This window comes from Chiloscyllium punctatum, chromosome 41, assembly GCF_047496795.1.
Source record: "Chiloscyllium punctatum isolate Juve2018m chromosome 41, sChiPun1.3, whole genome shotgun sequence".
In the NCBI taxonomy this organism is placed as follows: Eukaryota; Metazoa; Chordata; class Chondrichthyes; order Orectolobiformes; family Hemiscylliidae; genus Chiloscyllium; species Chiloscyllium punctatum.
In genome coordinates, this window is record NC_092779.1 from 44322049 (window position 1) to 44336904 (window position 14856).

The following is a 14856-nucleotide window of genomic DNA, read 5'->3' on the forward strand; positions in this document are numbered from 1 at the left end:
CAGGGAGTAATCATGAGATTACAACCCTAGAGGTCTCCTTTCTATTTTCTACCTAACTACCTAAGTTCCCTTTGCAGGACCTCATCTCCCTTTCTGCTGATGTCATTAATGCCAAAATGGACATGACCCCCTGGCTGCTCACCCTTCCCTATCAGAATGTCCTGTGCCCACTCAGAAAAATCCTTAACCCCTGACACCAGGGAGGCAACACGTGTTGCCTATGGATGTAATCCCTTTGGGGGTCCCTGAAGAATTAATCAAATTATAGGGGAAGGCAGGAGAACTTGGCTCCATGGAATGCTCCTCCTGCAATATACTGACTACGTATATAGGAAGTGTGTTCAGTTGTATCTCCTGATTTTCCATATAGAGCACCTGGAGTTGCAGATGGACTCATCACAGAGCATCCTTGATGCTGAGAATGTCATGGATAGCATGTTTAGTGAGCCAGTCACACCACCAGTAAGGGCTACACAGACACAGAAGCATGAAGATGAGTAAGTGTGGGCAGGCAATGCAGAAGCTCCAGGTGGCCATTCTCCTCTCAAACAGGTATAACCATTTTGGATACAGTTGGAGGGATGGCCTCTCAGGAGAAGGTAGCAGGAGTAGTCAGATCAGTCGCACCACAACTTGGCACTGTTATCCAGCAGGGAGGGTCAACGTGTAAGTGAACAGTAGTGAAGGGGACATTATAGTTATAGGCACAGGTAGGCTATTGTAGGTTTGTAACTGCGAGTGAAATTCCTGTATGATGTATTGCTTCTCTGGTGTCAGGGCCAAGGATGTCTCTAAGTGGGCACAGGATATTTTGATGTGGGAGAATGAGGAGCCAGGGGGTGTGGTTCATATTGATGCCAATGACATAGGCAGAAAGAGAGATGAGGTCTTGCAAAAGAATTTTAGAGATTTCAGGAGGAAATTGAAAAACAGCACCTCTAGGGTTTAAATCATGGGATTATGTCCTGTGCCAAAGGCCATTGAGGCTAGGAATAGTACAGTTAAACACGTGGCTAAAGAGCTAGTGTGGGAGGGAGAGCTTCAGATCATTAAGATGTCTCTGGGGTAGGTGGGACCTGTACAGGAGAGCCACGTTGCACCTAAACTGGAAGGCACCAATATCCTGGTAGGGAGGTTTGCCAGTGCCACTCGGGAGAGTTTAAACTAGTCTGGAAACTGGGGTGGGAGGGATGGGGGGGTGGGGGTGGTAAGGAGTGTGTGTGTGAGGGTGGGGGGAGCAGAACAATAGTTCAGCAAGTAAAATGACCAAGGAGTCAGAGCTTAAGGTTAGTCAGACGAAAAGGAAGACTAGGCAGGGGGAGGTTACTGACCAGCAGTCTGAGGTGTATTTGTTTTAACGCGAGGAGTATGACAGATAAGGCAGATGAAATGAGAGCTTGGATTAATACATATAACTATGATGTTGTAGCTGCTGGAGAGACTTGGTTGAAACAGAGACAGGACTGGCAACTAGGATTTAAATGTTTCAGGCAAGATAGAGATGGGTATAAAAGAGATAAGGGCACTACTGACAGGGGAAAATATCACAGCTGTTCTGTACAGCTCAGGAATAGGAAGCATGCAAACACTTTGATGGGATTTTATTACAAGTCTCCCCATAGCCAATGGATGACAGGGGAACAGATATGTGGACAGACTATGGAAAAGTGTAAATACGACAGTGTTGTTATGATGGATGATTTTAGTTTTCCCGATATGACTGAAACTCACTCAATGCCAAGGGCAGGGATTTGGATGGAGGAGGAATTTGTTATGTATGTACAGATATGTAAATAGTCCAATGAGGGAAAGAGCCATATTAGACCCAAGAATGAGCCTGGGCAAGGGATCAAAGTTCCAAGGGGAAGCATTTTGGGAATAGTGACCATAATTCTATAAGTTACTTATGGATAAGGATAATAGTTGTCTTTGGGAGAAAGTTCTAAACTGGAAGAAGACTAATTGCTATAATTGTGGGCGGCACGGTGACACAGTGGTTAGCACTGCTGCCTCACAGCACCAGAGACCCGGGTTCAATTCCCGCCTCAGGCGACTGACTGTGTGGAGTTTGCACATTCTCCCCGTGTCTGCGTGGGTTTCCTCTGGGTGCTCCGGCTTCCTCCCACAGTCCAAAAATGTGCAGGTTAGGTGAATTGGCCATGCTAAATTGCCCGTAGTGTTAGGTGAAGGGATAAATGTAAGGGAATGGGTCTGGGTGGGTTGCTCATTGGAGGGTCGGTGTGGACTTGTTGGGCCAAAGGGCCTGTTTCCACACTGTAAGTAATAATAAAAAAATCAAGCAGGAGCTTAGGAATACAGATTGGGGGTGAATGTTTGAGGGTAAATCCATATTGGCTTGATGGAATCATTAAAGGCCAAATGATTAGAGTTCAGGACCATTCTATTCCTGTGAAAATGAAGGATAAGGATGACAAGATTCAGGAACCTTGGATGATAAGAGAAGTTGAGAGCTTAGTCAAAAAAAAAGGAGACACATGTAATGTTTAGAAAACTGAAGAGAGATAGAGCCCTCAAAGAATACAACTCAAACAAGAATTGGAGGTGGGGGGGGTGGGGTGCTAAAAGGGGCCATGAAATGTCTTTGGTAAAGCAAATCATCACAGAATCCCTACAGTGTGGAAGCAAGCTACTTGGGCCATCAAGTCCAACCAACCTTCCAAACAGCATCCCACCCAGACCCACTCCTTCCCTACAACCCTGCATTTCCTCATAGCTAATCCAACTAACCTACACATACCCCTGAACAATTCAGCATTGCCAATCCACCTAACCTCCACATCTTTGGACAGTGGGAGGAAATTCGAGCACCCGGAGAAAATCCCAACAGTGGCCTGATTGTGGAATTGAACCCGGGTCCCTGGCACTGAGAAGCAGCGTGCTAAAAATTGTGACACACATCTCCCCACTGCGCCAAGTATTAAGGAAAATCCCAAAGCGTTTCATGCTTGTATAAGGAGCAAGAGGGTATCTAGGGAAAGTCTAGTTGCAGTCAAGGAAGAAGAGGGAACCCTTAATAGCATCAACATACAGAGGGATCTAGGCATACAGGTCTACAGATCCCTGAAACCAGCAACACAAGTGGATAATATGGTCAAGGAGGCATATGGTATGCTTGCCTTCATCGGTCAGGGCATAGAGTATAAAAATTGGCAAGTTATATTGCAGCTGTATGGAACTTTATATTGGCTACATTTGGAATACTGTGTACAGTTCTGGTTGCCACTAATTCTGGTTGTGGAGATTATGGAGAGGGTACAGAAACTGTTTATTGGGATGGTATCTGGTCTGGAAGGTATTAGCAATAAGAAGAAATTGGACAACCGCCATTTGTTTTCACTTAAACATGGAAGAGTGAGGGGCGACCACATAGAAATTTACAAAATTACGAGAGGCACTGATAGAATGGATAGTCAGAATCTCTGTCCCAGGGTAGAAATGTCAATTACTAGGGGACATAGTAATAAGGTAAAAGGGCTAAGTTTAAAGGAGGTGTGAGAGGCAGGTTGTTTACATAGAGGGCGATAAGTGCCTGGAATATGCTACCAGAGGAGATGTTGAAGGTGGATACAATAATAACATTTAGGAGGCATCTTAATAGATATGAATTAGCAGGGAATATAGGAATATTGACAGCATAGAGGCAAAAGGTTTTCAAGTTTAGAAAGGCATTGTGTTGGCACAGTCTTGATGGGCCAAAGGTCCTAGTCCTTGTGCTGCTCTGTTCTTTGACTTTCAAATGCAAGTTGTTTTTATTGTTTTACTACCATGCAAAAAGACTTCTGATGTTATCCCTGCAATAAAAGCTTCAACTATATTAAGTGGCATGATTAGATATTGATACTCATTATTGTGCAATACATTCCACTGAATATTTAACTTTGATATTAAATACAAGTTGATTGTGCTTGTTATCAATATCTATTTAAATAAGCATTGGCATCCCAGAATACACGTGGGACGTGTGATAATATGGTATTGCATATAGTCAAGCAGACACTAATTAATCCATTTACTAATCTCAGTAAACCATTTCATAACCAGAATGATCATATTTAACTTCTTTTAGGACTGTACTGTTATTGTACTCGCATGAAATTCAACATTATGAATTTATATTCTTAAAATGTTACACAAGTGCATCAGCATAATGATGTACTGAGTTAACTTGTTGGGATGCAAAACTACAGGTCATAAATATGAGGTAGTCCCTAAAAATCAGAAAGGAATTCAAGAGAAACTTCTTTACTCAGAGAATGGTTAGAACATTAAACTCAACACTTTATGGAGTAGTTGAGATGATTGGCGTAGATGTATTTGAGTGAAAGCTAGGTAGGTTATGAAGGGTGTGTCATAGAAGAGTGGTTGGGTAACAATTAATAAAGTGAGTTGGGAGAATGTTCCTGCATCACTTAAACTCTTGGATCAACAGTCTGTTTCTGTGCTGTAAGGTTCAGTGTAATTCCATATAATACATACTTTTTGTATGCTAATGATTTGGTATGTGAGTCATGTTCTCATTGTTGTTTCATTCTGCTCAAATGTCACCTGGTGTTTATTAAATCCACAAATATATGCACAGTGATATAGGATCTTGGGCCAAGCTGGCATTGTGCCGACCTACCTTTGAATCAGGACGTCTGGGATCAAGTCCCACCTGCTCCAGAGGTGTGTCATAACATCTCGAAACAGGTTGATTAGAAAATTTCTAAATATAAAGACAGATTTGTCGATGAATCTCTGATACTTCTGGCAACCAAGCAATTCTCAATGAATAAACCTAACACTACCCCTTTCCAAAAATAACTATAAAATGATTTGTCAACTTCATGATACAACTGACACAGTTTTTTTTAATAGCTCAAGGTAACATTCACTTCTTTTAAGTAAATGCACATTCTATGCACAAGCTGTGTGATACAACCAGCAGAATCATAGGCACTGGGGCAGACATGTTGAAAAGCTGACATATTGCATTTCTTAGCAATATAGCCATGAGCTAATCATTTTCTTTGGGCTTTACAGCTCAGGACCTAAGGGGCTTGCAATATAAAAATCTTGCACAAGGTTTAATTGGTGTAAATCTGACATGTCAAATCCTTTTAAAAATGCTACTCACACCAGGTTTGTGTGTTAAATATAAACATTCACAAGCAATGTGTTAATCTAATTAACAGGCCTTAACGTAGGATTTTAAATCCTTGAGTGATTCTGTGTTAAACCCAAATATAGTTTCAGAACAGGAGATCCACAAAAAATGAAATTAATGAAACAATTTGAAAATGAAAGCTGTCCATAGTGCAGAAACAAATTCAAATGACACTTGAAAACCAAATATTTCTCAATAATGCTGAGAAAATGGCTCATTGCACATACAAAATAAAGTTGATATGCAAAAATCATGTTTTACAAAAGCATTTTCAATGTAAAAATACAACACATGGAAACATATCAGGGAGCTTTAGTGTAAGTCATTTCTGAAGTTAATCTGTAGAATCAGGCATCAATGACATCACTTTATACAGGTCGCTCTGCGAAAATATGAATTTCCTCAACATGAATGTGCTCTAAACGCAATTGATGAATTGGGGACACTATTTGTAAAGTGCGAATTTTAACCATGTGTCGGCTGTAATGCGATTACGTCACCAACCCTTAAAGCACTGTTTCTGAAGCAGGATTTTTCTATAATGCAGGGTTGCACAAGAACGCCACCATCGTGTTATAGGAGAACTGACTGTACTTTCTTCTGCTGCTGGCTAAATTCAATCTAATTAACGTAGATGTAGATGGTCTAACATTTTATTGCCTTTGGAATTATTAAAACATCAAAGAAACATTATTCATTTGTGGGAGGTTCACACTAGGTTTGTTGTCGCTGAAGAACAATTGAGATATGGGAACAAATATTATGAAAGAGCGATTTCTAAATAAATGGATGCTCATTTATTATTCTAATCAAATATTATTTATAAAATAAAAGCAAAGTACAGTAAATGCTTGTGATCTGAATTTAAAACAGGAAATGCTGGAAAAACTCAGCATTTCTGGCAACATCTGGAGAGAGTCATAGAGCCATAGAGATGTACAGCATGGAAACAGACCCTTCGGTCCAACCCGTCCATGCCGACCAGATATCCCAACCCAATCTAGTCCCACCTGCCAGCACCCGGCCCATATCCCTCCAAACCCTTCCTATTTACATACCTATCCAAATGCCTCTTAGATGTTGCAATTGTACCAGCCTCCACCACTTCCTCTGGCAGCTCATTCCATACACGTATCACCCTCTGCGTGAAAAAGTTGCCCCTTAGGTCTCTTTTATATCTTTCCCCTCTCACCCTAAACCTATGCCCTCTAGTTCTGGACTCCCCCACCCCAGGGAAAAGACTTTGTCTATTTATCCTATCCATGCCCCTCATAATTTTGTAAACCTCTATAAGGTCACCCCTCAGCCTCTGACACCCCAGGGAAAACAGCTCCAGCCTGTTCAGCCTCTCCCTGTTGCTCAGATCTGCCAACCCTGGCAACATCCTTGTAAATCTTTTCTGAACTCTTTCAAGTTTCACAACATCTTTCCGATAGGAAGGAGACCAGAATTGCACGCAATATGCCAACAGTGGCCTAACCAATGTCCTGTACAGCTGCAACATGACCTCCCAACTCCTGTACTCAATACTCTGACCAATAAAGGAAAGCATACCAAACGCCTTCTTCACTACCCTATCTACCTGCGACTCCACTTTCAAGGAGCTATGAACCTGCACTCCAAGGTCTCTTTGTTCAGCAACACTCCCTAAGACTTTACCATTAAGTGTATAAGTCCTGCTAAGATTTGCTTACCCAAAATGCAGCACCTCATATTTATCTGAATTAAACTCCATCAGAAACTTCTCAGCCCTGTGGCCCATCTGGTCCAGATCCTGTTGTAATCTGAGGTAACCTTCTTCCACTGCACCTCCAATTTTGGTGTCATTTGCAAACTCACTAACTGTACCTCTTATGCTCGCATCCAAATCATTCATGTAAATGACAAAAAGTAGAGGGCCCAGCACCGATTCTTGTGGCACTCCACTGGTCACAGGCCTCCAGTCTGAAAAACAACCCTCCACCACCACCCTCTGCTTTCTACCTTTGAGCCAGTTCTGTATCCAAATGGCTAGTTCTCCCTGTTTTCCATGAGATCTAACCTTGTTAATCAGTCTCCCATGGGGAATCTTGTCAAACGTCTTACTGAAGTCCGTATTGATCACACCTACTGCTCTGCCCTCTTTAATCCTCTTTGTTACTTCTTTAAAAAACGCAATCAAATTTGTGAGACATGATTTCCCACGCACAAAGCCATGTTGACTATCCTGAGTCAGTCCTTGCCTTTCCAAATACATGTACATCCTGTCCCTCAGGATTCCCTCCAACAACTTGCCCACTACTGGGGTCAGGCTCACCGGTCTATAGTTCCCTGGCTTCTCTTTACCGCCCTTCTTAAACAGTGGCACCACGTTTGCCAACCTCCAGTCTTCCGGCACCTCACCTTTTCTTTTAGATTAGATTACTTAGATTAGATTAGATTAGATTACTTACAGTGTGGAAACAGGCCCTTTGGCCCAACAAGTCTACACCGACCCGCCGAAGCGCAACCCACCCAGACCCATTCCTCTACACCTAACACTACGGGCAATTTAGCATGGCCAATTCACCTAACCTGCCCATTTTTAGATTGTGGGAGGAAACCGGAGCACCCGGAGGAAACCCACGCAGACACCGGGAGTATGTGCAAACTCCACACAATCAGTCGCCTGAGGCGGGAATTGAACGCTGTGAACTGTGACTATCAATGATGCAAGTATCTCAGCAAGAGGCCCAGCAATCAGTTCTTAGCTTCCCACAGAGTTCTCGGGTACACCTGATCAGGTCCTGGGGATTTATCCACCTTTAACCATTTCAAGACATCCAGCACTTCTTCCTCTGTAATCTGGACATTTTGCAAGATGTCACCATCTATTTCCCTACAGTCTATATCTTCCATATCCTTTTCCACGGTAAACTTGAGTCTGATAGGACACTTCTTCAGAACACAATGGGGGTGGAAAATGATGGGCTTTATGCTGTTAACAAAGGCAAGGAAAAGTGAATGGAACAGACGGTGCCAAGAGCAACAGGCAAAGGTGCTATTACTAGGAGAAGACCATTGGAGATGTAAAATAGGGGTGAATCATAGACAAGAGGCTAGTTTTGCTGAGAGCAAATACCTGCAAGCAAGACTTTGTGGAGGGTTGCATTGGAAGAAGGTGTAATCAAAATGGAGGACTGTGTTCACACTCTTAAGTTGTCGAATGCGACGTAGAGCTCTCACGGCTTTAAAGTGCCAAAGTGAACAATGAGGTGCTGGTCCTTCAGCCTGGGTTGGGCTTTGCTGGGGTACTGCAGCAGATCTAGGACAGAAATGCTTATGTGAGAGCAAGGTAACAAGCAACTGGAAGGTCGGTATCATTCTTACAGAGACAGCAGAGATGATCTACAAAGCAGTCACCCAGTCTTTGTTTGGTCTCATTCTTGTAGACGAAACTGCATTGTGAGCAGTGACTAGGTTGAAAGAAGTACAAGTAAACCACTACTTCATCAGGGAGGTGTGTTTGGGGCTTTGGACATTGAGGAGAGAGGAGATAAAAGTGCTAAGTATTGCATCTTTTGCAAATGCATGAGAAGGTGCCATGGAGGAGAATGAGGAAGTGTTGAAGTGAGGAAGGAGTAGCCCAGAATATGTCACAGAGGGAAAGGGCCCCGTGAAATGCTGACAACGGTGGGAGGGGGAAGTATATTTGGAGGTGATGAAGGTTGATAACTACTGAAAAACTAAATGATGTTTCATTCTGACGTAGTGTTTTTAAAAAAAAACTTTTTTTGTCCCTGAAATTGATGTGAGCGCATGTATTTAAGATATGATAAATGCATTTAATGATAACTCAATTATAATGCAATTCAAAGTATATTTCTGGAACGTACCAAGGAAGACTTTCACTGAGAATGGGCAATATAGTCACACACCAAGTATTTCAACTTCAGGCCAAAACATTTTCGCAGAATATTACTGTTAAATATTTAACTTACCGAACACAAAACAGTATTTCTTTCTACACTTTAAATACAAGAAAAGTGATCCACATTTAAGTAGTTGTAAGTCAAGAGAAATTTCACCAAATGAAATGTCATCCATATTAATTAACAGTGAATGATTAACCTCGTGGTGAGTGGCAGAATTAATTCCAAAAATAGTAATCATTCTATTGCTGAAGCAGTTAAGTGCAATGACTCAGAACAACCACAATGAATTACAAAGTTAATAATTTGCCTACCAATAGTCATCAGAAAAAATGACCTTCGATGACAAAATAATACAAAGGATGGAAAGTTGATCTATAAATAGACAATGCTAGTAATATTAACACTCAAGCAATGTTTGTGAACATAGACACAGAGTTAAATGGTTGTGGGGGTTGGGAAGCAGAGGAATTCAATGTGGAAAATGAATGGGTTTGCGGGTGGCTGACAGGTTAAAAGTAATGAAATTGATAGTGCAGCAGAAAGTCGACAGGAAACAATTGAGTTGTATCTTTAATCAGCATATGAGAAAGTTCACATGAGAAAGGCAAATTGCCAATTCTAGTAAATAAAGTGTTTATTAAAAGCTGTGTTAATTGTGGATATTAATTGTGTGTGCATGGGTTTCCCAGCTTTTGTGGAACAACACCAACAGAAGAAACAATAGTCTTCTCCTCACCCTCCTGCTATTCCAGAGAAAAAAAATACAATGAACACAGAAACGCAGCTTGTGGACATAATACCTCTCAAGAGCTAAGAGCTGGAGAATTAGCTACCTGGTCATGCCTCTGTCTCTGACATAACCACTGCCTCTGCATGTTCAAAATCTATCTTATTAGGTGATCACGGATAGTTACAGCCTTCTGGAACTAGAATTTCTGCCAATTACACTTGTTGGGCACACATTATCAATGTTGGCCCCAATCATCACCACCCTTAACTTTTTCACTTTTGGTTCCTTCTCTGGATCAACAGGGAATTTTTGCAGGCTGTCTTAAATGTGTACCAATAGTGCCAGCATACCAATAGAAATTCCATACCCTTAGAGATCATAGAATCCCTACAATGTGGAAGCAGGCCACTCAGCCCATTGGATCCACATTGACTCTCCAAACAGCACCCCACCTAGGCACACCCCTGCCCCATAACCCATTTCCCTAGCCAGCACAGTTTAGCATAGCCAATCCACCCAACCCGCACATCTTTGGACTGTACAAGGAAACTAGAGTGAAGAGAGGGAATCCACAGACATAGGGAGAATGTGCAAACTCCACTCAGACAGCCACCTTGCTGTGAGACAGCAGTGCTAACCACTGAGCCACTGTGCTGCCCATGAAGCAGCTGAACTGGACATACTTGAAATTTAAATGGCTGAAGGAGCTTCCTTTTGACGAGTTGGTCCAAGCATTTAAAACAGAAGCCATTTACACCAGCCTTTGTGAAATAATTCCCATCCAGTCTTAAAAACTCCATTCCCTTCCCATTAAGAATGCACCTAAAGGAACACAGAGCTACTTCATCTTGGCAATCTGTGACACTGGCTAATGATTATGAGCTGAGGCAGAATGGTGCCTCAGTGATTAACCCTGTTGCCTTACAGCGCCAGGGACCCAGGTTCTATTCCAGCCTCGGGCAACTATCTGTGTAGAGTTTGCAAATTCTCCCCATGTCTGCATGGGTTTTCTCTAGGTGCTCCAGTTTTCTCCCACAGTCCAAAGATGTGCAGGTTAGGTGAATAGGTCATGCTAAATTGCCCATAGTGTTAGGTGCATTGGTCAGGGGTAAATGCCGGGTTGGGAATGGGTCTGGGTGGGTTACTCTTCGGAGGGTGGGTGTGGACTTGTTGGGCCAAAGGGCCTGTTTCCATACTGTAGGGAATCTAATCTGATCCATGGACCCCATTTCCAGGACAATCCTGTCCCATCTATTCCCAACCAACCGGAAAGGATAGAGTTGATAAGAGCAATGGGAAACTGAGAATCCAAGGGAGAGAGAGGAGGTGCTGGGACCTCTCCTCAATATAAAAATGGTGGTATTGAGATCAAATTGAGCTCTGCATTTAAACTCCTGTAGGGCATATCTGGGCCAACTGTTGGATGCTGCAGGATAAACCTTTGTGAGTTATTAGGTCAGTGTGTTCCATACAGAGAATGAGTCTGTCAGAAAACAGAGCAGACTACAGTTCTGCTTTGTATTTCAGAATTTGTAAAAGCATTCAAGACGAATCTAAAGAAATCCCTGGAATTTACCAGGTATACTTATCTAAAAGAAGGGTGGTGAGCAAGATTATAGTAATATTCAGCGATGGAGAAAGTGAGGACTGCAGATACTGGAGATCAGAGTCAAAGAGTGTGGTGCTGGAAGAGCACAGCAGGTCAGGCAGCATCCGAGCAACAAGGGAATCCAGGTTTCATCAGCATGCTCGAAATGTTGATTCTCCTGCTCCTCGGATTTTCCAACACCACACTCTTTGACTAATATCCAGGGGTAGCAGGGTCATGCTGGGAAAAAGCACGACAATCCCATCAGAGAGTGCAGTGTTCCAATGTGCTAATAAATGGGATTGAAGGAGGGCTTATTCCTTTTTAATAGGTGCAACAGCCATATGTTGGGACCAGTGACTATGGGAGCCACCCCAGATTTCAACCTGTTCCTAGCAATGATCTGGAAGGATCAGGGGTAATAGCCTCCCCCAGTGCTCTGAGAAATCCATTGTGATCAGGCACACTGAACAGTTACAGATAAAGTGTACGTGTTTTCCCTGACTATATAGCCACATGGTCTATGGCCAGGCAAGCTCAGTCCACAGAGGTTGAGTCAGCACTAAAGGCTTTCCAGTCCAGCCATCTGAAACATTTTTCAGGGTCTAGTGGACCCGAAGGAGGTAATAAGTTGAACGTCCTTGGTAGCAGTCTTAACAAGCTAACTCACAGTTGGAAACATTAGCTAAAACTGCTCACGCTGAAGCTGATGCCGAAACACTGCCTGAATGCTACTGTATTAAAACTGAGATGCTGTAAACAAGGAGTGCCCAGTGATCCACTAAGTAGTGCTGTGGTTAAGGTGCAGTAGGGAAATATTATGGCTGCCTCATGAAATTCTGATGGCTGGGCATGTCAGCATATATGAAACCCAATCCTGCATCGTATAACCTTTTATCCTACCCACAGCTCCACGAGGATATAGTAAGGCTTTGTAGAACATGTCACAATTGTCAGTTTGTGGGAAACCCTACACTGTAACTGTACCTATGATTCCTGTGCTGGCTTTTAGGCAACCATTCTGAAAGGTCTTTGTGGACTGTTAGGGATCCTTGCCCAAACTGGAACAGGGCTACCAATATATCCTTACTACATTGAACATGGTTCTTGTTTCCCAGAAGCTGTTTCCCTGGTAACCATATCTGGCAAAACAGCAATGAGCGAATTAACCCAATTGATAAAAATAACACAATACCAGGTTATAGTCCAACAGGTTTAATTGGAAGCATTAACTTTCGGAGCGCCGCTCCTTCATCAGGTGGTTGTGGAGGGCACAATTGTAAGACACAGAATTTATAACAAAAGCTTACAGTGGGATGTAACTGAAATTATACATTGAAAAACACCTTGATTGTTTGTTGAGTCTCTCATCTGTTAGAATGACCATGATAGTTTCACTTCTTTCATATGTAAAATCTAGATAACAAGAGTGCCATCCTGTGATAAAGACATGAGATGGAGAAATGCTATGGGTGTTGTCATTTATGCTAATGATCTGTCCTTGAAATGTACATCCCTTTACAATGAAGAGACTCCAGTTCCTATGTTCCCTTCTGAGTCCAAACCCATAGCAATGGCGTCAATAGAATCTAGAAGGGACTATTGATCCTTATCTAACTTTGTTCAAACCCCCTTATTGTAGAAGAAAAGAGCTTGCTTTTGTGTTATATCTTTCAGAATATTGTGAAGTGATTTGCAGTGAATAGGTTACTTCTGAAATGTAATTTCTTGCTTTGTCCATTGGCAGTTAATTAGCACACCACAAGATTTCACAAGTTAGCAATAGAATGAATAACTAAATTATTTGTTTTTGATTAAGGGGAGTTGTTGGCCAAGATACCAGAAGAACTCCTGCTTTTCTTTGGATAATGTATTCTAATCTTTTGCATCCGCATGAACTGGTCAGTAGGGGTTTGTTGTAATGCTTCATCCAGTAGCACTGCCTCATTATTAATGTTGGATGTATCAGCTTGAAATTCTGCATTGTATTGAAGGTTATTGCTGTAACAATCTAACTGAAAGGTGAGAATGATGTGAGTTAAGCACGTATGCAGTCTTTAAGATTGCTGGAGTATGCTCTCTGGGTTCTAAGGATCCTGGAATGAGTTATCCAACTGGCCATTCATGATGTACTGGATTAGCCTGTGGATGGATCACAGCTAACTTATTCCATTCTTGCCAGTACCCAAACACTGTCTCTTTCCAGTGAATCACTAGATAATCATCAGGAATAAACACACCAGGTGAATTGATTCTTTATGACTAGTCTAAGAATGTTGGCCCAAGTCATTACCTACCTTTAAAAATGCATGCTCAGTTCAGCTGATTCACCAAATGCAGGCGTTTCTTTCTGAAAAGCTGACTTTTATCACCTTCTGACACAAATATGATTAAGCAATTCAAGCAATGTTTACAATTTAATGTATAATCTTACAAATTCTGAAGTATAGAATTTAATATATTTCATTCGTGCTAATTGTTCCTTTTCCTATAAAACAACACTTTTGTTTTAAATCTCCCCACCTTCAGGAAGCACTTTCTGGAATTGTTCCCCACCCACCCTAAATTATCGGAGTTCTTCCTGATGCTCTGTAAGCTAGATATGTGGATGAGGACACTGATTCTCTAGCAGTTAATAGGGAGTAGTGTGGAATGGTCCTTAACACTGATGGGAGACTAGTCTGATTCACCAAAGTGCAAACTTGCAACATTTCCTAGCCTACCATAAATGTGACAGCTTTTAACTGGTCAGTTTCCCTTATGTATATTTCTAATAGCACTGCCCTGCTTCAAATGTCCTGACATAATGCAAGGAACACACATTATTTTATATGAAGGACAGCAGAATGAAGCATCTAAATAGTCTTGAGCTATTTAAGTGAAAATCAGTAGCATAGACATTGCTGAAACTATATCAACTTTTGAATGACATTTATGTGTCCCTTGCTAAGATACTTGTATCATCAATAGTCACATGTGAGGTGCTGGAAGACTGGAGGTTGACTAACGTGGTACCACTATTTAAGAAAGGTAGTAAGGACAAGCCAGGGAATTATAGACCAGTGAGCTTGATGCCAGTGGTGGGCAAGTTGTTGGTGGGAATCCTGAGGTACAGGATGTATGTGTATTTGGAAAGGCAAGGACTGATTAGGGATTGTCAACATGGCTTTATGCGTGGGAAATCATGTCTTACAAACTCGATTGAGTTTTTTGAAGGAATAAGAAAGATGATTGATGAGGGCAGAGAGGAGGACATGATTTAGACGAATACTGGCTTAGTGGTGCTGGAAGAGCACAGCAGTTCAGGCAGCATTCAACGAGCAGCGAAATCGACGTTTCGGGAAAAAGCCCTTCATCAGGAATAAAGGCTTTATTCCTGATGAAGGACTTTTGCCCGAAATGTCGATTTTGCTGCTTGTTGGATGTTGCCTGAACTGCTGTGCTCTTCCAGCACCACTAATCCAGTATTTGCTTTCCA